This window comes from Alosa pseudoharengus, unplaced genomic scaffold, assembly GCF_046254945.1.
Source record: "Alosa pseudoharengus isolate Yale_2024_CS ecotype anadromous, Long Island Sound unplaced genomic scaffold, YU_APseudo_1.1 YU_APseudo_1.1_scf_21, whole genome shotgun sequence".
In the NCBI taxonomy this organism is placed as follows: Eukaryota; Metazoa; Chordata; class Actinopteri; order Clupeiformes; family Clupeidae; genus Alosa; species Alosa pseudoharengus.
Genome location: NW_027468674.1, coordinates 21,745,034 through 21,754,912, shown reverse-complemented (window position 1 = coordinate 21,754,912; position 9,879 = coordinate 21,745,034).

The window sequence follows — 9,879 nt, the reverse complement described above, 5'->3', positions numbered from 1 at the left end:
CCAAATAAGCCTAAATCAGCCTACATCAGTTAGCGTTCATTTAAGATTTTTGACTTTATTTGTTTTTTTGCCTTTATGCTGGTTAGCTCTGAATGAATGTCTCTGCTAAAGCGTTGGTGCTGGTGTGTCTGCTAAATGTGCTGTTGTGAAACTGTGTGTGTGTGTGTGTGTGTGTGTGTGTGAAACAGCATGTGTTTGTGTGTTATTAGAGCATTGAGAGCCTGCAACTTTTTAGGGGTCAAGAGTGGCTGACTCGGCTGCTTTAATTCCATTTGTTTTAAAGCGAGTAGTGAGTGAATGACTGTAATTGGTCTCATTTCCTTAAGTGAATGACTTGAAGCACTCTTCAGTTGTGACAGGTGTGTCTGTGTGTGTGTGTGCGTGTGTGTGCACTCTTATCTTTGTGTGTATGAACGTGTTCTTGAAAAGGAGCAGAAGGGTGTGTGTGTCTGTGTCTGTGTCTGTGTCTGTGTCTGTGTGTGCATGTGTGTGTCTGTGTGTGTGTATGCACTCTTATCTCTGTGTGTGTGTGTTCTTGCAAAGGAGCAGGTGTGTGTGCGTGCGTGTGTGTGTGTGTGTGCGTGTGTGTGTGTGTGTGTGCGTGTGTGTGCATCTGTGTGAGACTGTCCGTGTGTGATCTTGTGTTTCAGTGCATTTCTTTAATGTCTTCTGATGGGGTGACCTGAGAGGAAGGGAATAGTAGTGCAGACATTAGTCACAGGCCCCCCTGCTATGTCCTTCACTAGAGAAACAGAGAAAGAGAGAGCAATGAAAGACAGTGAGAGATTGGTGGAGTTTTTTATGAGGAGGAAGAGCAGATTCATTTTGGCTTAAGGAAGAGAGTGTGGGTGGTGGTGGTGGTGGTGGCAGCAGTAGTCTAGAGTGTTATAAATTGGTATTAGCTGAATTTTATAGTAGTGATGCCCATTACTGCAATGCCACAGTGGTGATGATCGCTTGTTTTGGTGAGAGGAACCTCAAATATATTGCACAGTTGGTCATAAACTTTGTGATGATAAGTCCCAATGCCCATCATTTTCCTATACATGAGGATGTGAGAAGAGTTTGGTGATGGAATCCATATCATGATGGAGAGGTTATGATTTACAATATTGCAATATATGATCTGTTAAAGCAACACCAAAGCACTTTTCCTCTGTCGCACGCACGCTATTTGTTTATCCAGCACTGGCTTTGCAAATAACAATGTCCACAGACAAGGTAGAGTATGTTGCATGATTTTATGAAAGTACGATGTATTGCGACATCAGAAGCAAGTCAGATTTGTAGTTTCTTATGTCGCATTCCATCAAACTACAGATCCGCTACCCGATCTGGCATACTTACATAGCGCGGTTATAGCCGATAGAGGGCCGCAAAGCGAATGCAGAAGTGCCATTCATCCTGTTAGAAGTTGATGAACCACTGAAATGATTTTGAAAGCATTATTTCAAGGTACAAAAACTATTTGGTGTTGCTTTAAGTAAAAGCACTGGAGATCACAGACCTTTGCTTTGGCCATGTTGGTTAAAATGAAAGTCAAGCTGTTCAAAAATGTAGCAGGTTCTTCATGCTACACTTCTCCTTGTTTCCAAGTCTCATGAAAATCAGGCCAAACAGACAAACTTTACCACTTCAGCAGAGGTAAAAAGAATCAATACAGTGATTTTTCTCTTTTCTTTCAAAACTGTATCATGAAACATAATACAGTGATGCTCAAGTGTATTGTGTATGTCAAGTGTAGGGCTATGTTCTTACTCCTATGCCTCTGCGGACCTCTCCACCCTGGTGAGATTCTAAACAGCCCATCTGCTCAACTCACAGTGAGGCTGCAGTGCCAGATTTGCACTTCCTCTTCCTCCCCCTCTTTCTCTCTTTCTGCATCTCTACTATCTTTTCTCCTCTTCATCTATCCCCCTGTTCTCTTTCAGTGCTTCTTGTCTTTGTCTTGTTCTTTGTCTTGTCTTGCTCTTTCTGTCCCTTCTTCCTCTCCTTTTCTCTCTGTGTTCTCTTCATCTCTGTCTTTCTCTTGTCACTGCTTCCCTTTTCCTCCTTCTTCTCTCACCTCTCCATCTCTTCTGTACATCCTAACTCTGCCTCCACCCTCTCTCCCTCTCTCCTCTCAGGTCATTTGCTCCATCTCCCATCGCAGTGACACTATCAGACAGGCTCTGCAGTAGCCGTTGGCTGCACATAACCCTGGCTGGCTGGCTCTCTCTCTCTCTCTCTCTCTCTCTCTCTCTCCCCTCCATGTTTGTATGGTCTGTATGTTTTTAGTTTGAGGCTGTAATACATAGATGCTATTGCTGTATTTAGATACCTAAATACTGTTTTGTGTTAAACTTCAAACCTGTCTCTTTCTCTTTCACTCTGACTTTTTATCATCACTGGTTAATTTCTTTCTTTCTGTTTTTTTTCTGTCTTTTTCTTTCTTTCTTGTCTTTTAACTCAAATCTATTTTTCTCTCCTCCCATCTCTCCAATGTCCCTGTCTCTACACACCTGTGTTTCTCTCTCTCAGCGAGGTGCTTCTCTCCTATTCCATCAGTACTTCATGCAGCAGATGCTCCCATCTGGGCAAACTGCATAGCAAATGTAGCATTAGCATTAGCATCTGTCCAACTTAGCATGCCACTACAGGAGTTAGCTCAATACAGTATATCAAATCACTGTAAGCAAACAGTATTGACCTACAAGAGGAGAGATGATAGAGAAATGCACTGTGATTTTATTGAAATCAGCAAGTGAAGATCAGAATAAACGTAAAAACACCTTTACAGAAAAAAACGTTAGAGGAGCATGCATACACTCTCTCTCACTCTCTCTCTCTCTCTCTCACTCACTCACACACACACACACACACACACAGACATATTGATTTTTACTTATACCGACACCTCATACTGGCATGCAAGACATATATATATAGAAATTAACACACACACACACACACACACACACAGAGGCAGGTAGTGCTTAGTGCAACTTAGTGCTGGTAACTGAGTACAGTGTACCCCCGTGTAACCTCTCCCTGCAGTGCTTAAAGTGCTGACTGCTCACTAACATGTGCACACACACACACACACACACACACACACACACACACACACACACACACACACCGCTGCTGCATTGCCCCTCTCTTATATACCACAACACAGTAGTTGGTGTGTCCTGGGAATAAGTTCCTCAGGGGTGGAGCCTGCTAGTGTGGACTGCTGTAGGCGAATTGAAGCAGCAGTTAGAGTGTGTATGTGTGTGTGTGTGTGTGTGTGTGTGTGTGTGTGTGTGAGTGAGAGAGAGAGAGAGAGAGAGAGAGTCAAGCTGGACTATGCTGGAGTGGGGTGGAGGGAGTAGAGAGGGAAGAGATGGAGAGAAGAGACAGACGGGAATCACAGGACGAGTGAGAGTCACGTGGGATGTGTAAATCAAAGAGCTGAGGAGAGGAGGTGAGTGAGAAGGAGGAGAAGAAAAAGAAGGGATAGAGGAGGGATAGAGGAGGGATAGAGGAGGATGGATAGTAGAAGAGACAAAGGGAAGAAGGGAGTGAGAAGGAGAGAAGTAAAACAATCAGATGGAAAAAAATTAGTGTCAAATGGGTGAAGGTAGAGTATAAAAACACAAGGAGAATAAGGTGAAGAGAGAGATTGGTGACTTGGAGGAGTAAGGAGAGGAATAGATATGAGAGAAAGAGAGATGTTGAACGGAGGTAGAGAGAGGAGGAATAAATATGAGCTAGATGTGGTGAGTGAAGGGAGAGGCGAGAGGAATAGATAAGAGGGAGAGAGAGGGAGATGGTGAACTGAGGTTGAGAGAGGAGAGGAATACAGTAGATATGAGGGGGAGTTGGGGGGGGAGAGGGAGAGAGAGAGGGAGAGACCGAGAGGTTGAGGTTTAACACCCATTTCTTCAATCAGTTTTCATACCACTGAGTCATGACACACATGATGCATTTACAACAGTGCCAACATCCGGTTAGACCCCCACATACATCTTCATAAATACAACGTGTTAACCAGATAGAGAGAAATGGAGATGGGGAAAGAGAGACAGAGAGAGACAAAGATGGGGGGAGAGGGAAAGAGAGAGAGAGAGTACAAATTGTATTTTTTTGTCATGCCAATAAAGCTCAATTGAATTGAAATTAAGAGAGAGAGAGAGAGAGAGAGAGAGTAATGGTGGTGGTGGTCTGGTGGTGTGTGTTGAGGTCTTCTCATGGTGTGGTGTGTGGTGTTGATGTGCAGGTTGCTGGTGGTCTGGTGGTGTGTGTCGGTCTCGTGGGGGCTGCAGATGATGCTGATGTGCAGGTCGGTGATGAGCTGTGGCGGGTGGCTCAGTGGGTTGGCAGAGGAGAGGACTGGGCTGCTCTGGCAGCCTGTGTGTTTGTGTGAGAGCGTTTGAGAATCCACTCGGGAGCAGATGGGAATGTAGGACTCGGCATCCTCTCACTCTCTCCTCATCCCTGCTTCTCTCTCTCTTTCTTTTCTCTAGGTTTTAGGTTTCCCTCTCTCTCCTCTCTGTTTCTCTGCCTCCCTCCCTCTCTTTCTTTCCTCTAGGTTTCCCTGTCTCTTTCTTCTCTGCCACTCTGTCTCTTTCTCTTTCTTTCCTCTCTGTTTCTCTGTCTTGCTCTCTTTTATTCTCCCTCTCTTTTATTCTCCCTATCACAGTCTGCTGTCTCCTCTCTCTTTTTAGTCTCTGTGTGGTCTGTGTATTTTTGGGTGCAACAATACATCACACTGTCATGCAGCACTTGCCTGTGTTTGTGCATTTAGTGTGCATGCTCTACCTTCTCCACTTAGTAAGGGGGGCTGAGATAAAAGAGGAGACCCAGAAGACGCATGGGCGTCAACGTTGGTCGGTTTGCACTAATACTTAAATACACTTAAATCGTTGAGTGCTCCGGTCCTGCTCCTTGGTTCTAGTTAGACCTTGGGCCTCCTCTTTTGACTTCTGCGTCCTGTTCCGTGAGCACCAACCAGGCTGAAGCGCTGAAGTGACCCCCTTCTACAAGGGGCTGAGAGAACTTTAGCTCCCTTCACCTGGTGAGAACACACACCCTTTATAAAGGGTTTGTTCTTCTGTTTGGTCAAACGCAGTTGCTGACAACAACCTCGTTAACAAGTCTGAGCACAACACACCGGCTAGATCTGTGTAACAGGTTTTTTGACTGTGAACTCTGTGTAATGGAGAATGGTGTTGTGAATCCTGCAATTTCTGGAATGCGAATTCTTATGTAAGTCAGTAATGAGAAGGTTGGGTGGCCAGACCAAGGATCAACAGCGGAGAGCAGTAGGGCAGTAATGAGTGCAGATGTGGCCAGAAAAAGTCACTAGCCTGGGGGTGACTAGGACACTCTTCTGCAGTGCAGGTTTTTGGGTGGTTTCGTGTCCTGGCTTGCTGAGCGGAAAGAACACCAACACTCACTCACACACACACACACATGCACACACATACAGTATACGTACACACACTCACACAGCATATGCCAGACAAATACACACACACACACACACACACACACACACACACACCACTGTACTTACATTATTGAAATATTATTTTAGTTTTTCACACACAATACACAATCTTGTCCTTCCTTCCTTCTGTTCTTTCATGCAGTATCACTGCATGTGTGTGTGTGTGCGTGTGTGTGTGCACTCGATACCATCTCGCTCCTCTCTTCCGGTGGAGCCGGAAAGTGCTGACAGGAAAGGAGTGTATGGTACGGGAAGATCCGTATCCGCTTGGCCAGGGAAGGTGGCCCCCCTGGGAGTTGGAGGGGACGAGAGAACAGCAACCTGGACTGTCCTCTTGATGTCACCACTCATCATTAGGCACTTTTACTGACCATACACTCCATGCACTTTCACAGAATCAGACCTCAAGCACGGCGCATAGTTAAATTCAGAAGTAGTGTGAAATGTCCGCTAATAACGGCCATGCTATGTAGCCAAAAGAAAGAAACTGGACAAATAGGCCTACTTGTAAAAGAGGCCTGACAATGGCCACACCCGCCTCCGTTTGTCGCACCGCGCACAGAAAAGGGAAATGAAAGCAGTGAACTACAGACTGACTGTAGACTCCTGTCAATACTTGAGCTGGGTTCACCCTTAGCATGATCAGTGTCAAAATACCAGAGCTTTTTCAGCGTGGTGGAGGCAAATTAAACTACAAAAAAGCTGTTATTTTGTGACTTCTGTAGCCTGTTAAATATCGCAGTGAGATTTTATCATAGTAAACAGCTGTTAAAAGTCTTATAGCAGCGACCACTAATGCACGCACACGGCACTGATGGTGGATGGGGACAGAACGAATAGTCTAGGTGCATGAAGAGCCCCTCAGAATCAGAATCAGCTTTATTGGCCAGGTTTGCGTGAACAAACAAGGAATTTGCCTCCGGTTGATCTTTGCTTTGTTAAAGTTTGTGACCAGGATGTGAGGGGTCTGCAGAGATTTTTGCTGCCCTTTTCCTGACCCTGGACCGGTACAGGTCCTGGATGGAGGGAAGGTCAGCTCCAATGATCCTCTGATCCAATGATCCTCCCGTTTGGTGGCTGACCCAAACCAGACAGTGATGGAGGTGCAGATGACAGACTGAATGATGGCTTAGTAGAAAGTGGTCAGCAGCTCCTTAGGCAGATTAAACTTCCTTAGCTGTCTCAGGAGGTATAACCTCTGCTGGGCCTTTTTCTGGATAGCGGAGAGACCGTTTTAGGTCCTTGATCCCAGGAACCTAAAGCAATCCACATTGGACACTGTCATTCCTGTACGCTCATTTATTTCTGATGGAGCGTTAACTGTTATAATGGCATCTTGTATTATATTCTGCTCCTCACATGTCTCCTTACATCACTCTGACACTGAATATCTTGTTTGCCCATTAAAAATGTAACACACAGAATGAATCCTTCTTTACCATAACGTGCTGATTCCCTAGTGCAACACCCAACTGGGTCCGTGTAGACACTAATTACATTAACAATGGTGGCAGGTTGAAACGCACCTGCTCTCTCACACACACACACACACACACACACACACACACACACACACACACACACACACACACACCTGGACTGTCCTCCTGCCATCCTACACTGATAGGCACTAATACATACTATATGCACTTTCACAGAGATGTGATTTTACCATTTTCACTGTAAAACACACGCGCACACACACACACACATACACAACATCAGCAGCAGGTACATTTACATGACTTTTTGTGATGTTGCAGCTTCACAAAGCAATCTTGAAGGATCTTTAAAAAACATCTAATGACTTATCTATTTTCTTTTTTTTCCTAACTACTTCATTTTACTTAATATTTTATGTTATGTTTTTTTATGTCATTGTAAGTCACTTTGAAAAAAAAACATCTGCTAAAAACTCTAAATATAAATATATTATTATAAAGTTTTTCTAATTTTTCTTATTTCTCATAGTAAACACTTTTTAAAACACTTTTAATCATCCATGCATCCACATGCAGTTATATGATGTGCCATGCCCTGAACTGAAATAATATTTACTGGAATCATACACTCTTTCACACACAGACATACACGTAAAATGTAAATGTAAATCAGGTTTATAGGCCAAGTATACCTGCGTATACAAGGAATTTGGTCTCTGCATTTATCCCATCCGTGAATTAGTGAGACACACAGAGCACACAGTGAGGTGAAGCACACAAGGAGCACACAGTGAGGTGAAGCAGACACTAACCCGGAGCAGTGAGCTGCCGTGCAACAGCGATGCTCGGGGAGCAGTAAGGGGTTAGGTGCCTTGCTCAAGGGCACTTCAGCCATGGGTGTGGGCATGGGAGAGCAGTGGTCAACCACTTCCCCCGCCCACATTTTTCCTACTGGTCAGGGATCGAACCGGAAACCCTTCGGTTCCAAGCCCGAAGCCCTAACCCGTAGGCCACAGCTTCCGTTAGGCCACGGTTGCCCTTAGTCAAAAGAGGTGTGAGAGGAGACACACACACACACACACACACACACACACACACACACACACACACACACACACACACACACACACACACACACACACACACACACACACACACACAGAGACAGACTCGTCAGAGGGAATTCCCAAATAGCATCTAAATTTAAAGTGACGCTGGCGCTAACTATGTTTACCTCTTGTCTCTGGTGAAGATGCATTCCAAGACTCTCTCACAGAGCCAGTAGCTAGCTGGCACTAGCACATAGGCAGAAGGTACTGTGTGCCCCCCTCAACCAGGTAGGCCTACAGGTGTGGTTTGTGGTCCTCACAGGTGCTACACGTTTGGAATTGCTTCAAATAACAAATAGTTTTCCACAGAGGCAGCAAGAGGTGCTACCACTGTACTGGGTAGAGGGTCTCTGTGGTCCTCAGAACTATAGATAAGGCTATGTATGTTTGGGATCTGGTAGAAATAAGCTTGTCAAAGAAGTAGCCGAGGGTGCAGTTACTGAAGCAGGAAGGCCTGAAGGTTTAGTTCTCACTGGTGTAGATTAATGGACTGCTTTTGGAATCACTTCTTGTTAGAGGAGAGGTGCTCCTCACGAGGAGACTGTTGTTTTTAAATGTACATTTTTAAATTTATTTTAAGATTTAATTTAAAATGCAGACAAAGCACAAAAATCTGTCAACACAGTTATTGTGCATGAATAGCTATTGTGTGGCTCCTCAGTGTTTATGGTGAAGTTCTTGCTCATGGTATGAAGTTGGCAAATGAAGTTTATGCCGGATGTCAGAAGGAAAAAAGGTCTAATCACATCCACTTGTCGAGCTATAACATTGAATTGACCTCTCTCTCAAAATCATCAAAGGAGAATCAAATTAGCTTTGCTACTGTGAGGGCCTATTAGCAGCGTTGCCAAATCAATAAAACCATCACAACATAAATGAAATGGGGGTGAATGGCATGCCTGTAGGCATAACCAGGCATCTACCACTGGATTTGCAAACAGCCACAATCACAGACTTACACGCAAACACCCACATTTGGTGCTGAATATTGTACCGTCCTTAAGCTTTGTAATTTCTGTTGGAGGACGTCAATGGTTTCTTTCTCTGATGTCATCTCTTTATCCATCTGTTTGTATGTTTCACTCTCTTTCTCTCTCTGTCTCTCTCTCTCTCCCCATCTCCGTCTGCCTGTCACCTTGCCCAGTATTACTCAGATTGCAGCATTTCCGTTGGTCTCTCTCCTTGAGCTTGTTTGTGTCTCATCGATCTCACAGGCGGCTCACGGGGGAGCACATCTCTCGAGCCGAGCCGGGCAGGGCAAGTGCTGAGCTGAGAGCAGCATCACTATCCTTCTCCAACCACAAACCACTTCACTCCACAGGGACCGCAGCCCCTGTGTGCACTAACACTAATAACTTGTTTTGGGAGAGACAACAGGTCTGGCTCCAGGCAGCGATGATAGGATGTTATTTATGGATGCCTGTGTATGTAGGCCTATTTATATTTCTGTATGTTTTTTTAATGGCAGTACAAATACATGCCTAAAATGAGAAGTTGAAGCTTTTCTGTGATTTCTAAAAAAGACATCATTCAAACTTAAAATAGATTCATAGTCTAACTTTTCCAGAATATTAATTACATTTGGGAACATATGGATTATATGTTGATAAAATACTATACGAGTAGGCCAGTGTCTAAATGGCATGGAATAACCATAATCACTATATCACCAAACAGTATTTAAATAGATCCCTTGTCCTTTAGTGAGTATTTAGAACCTGGATTTGTCCTCCATGTGTGTGATCTTTGGCAGAGCTTGATGTTCATATCCCCAGGTGGGGTAAACCTACACGTAATTGACCTTTCAGAGGGGGATTTGTTGAGGCTGCTGTTGCATCACATTTCTGTCATT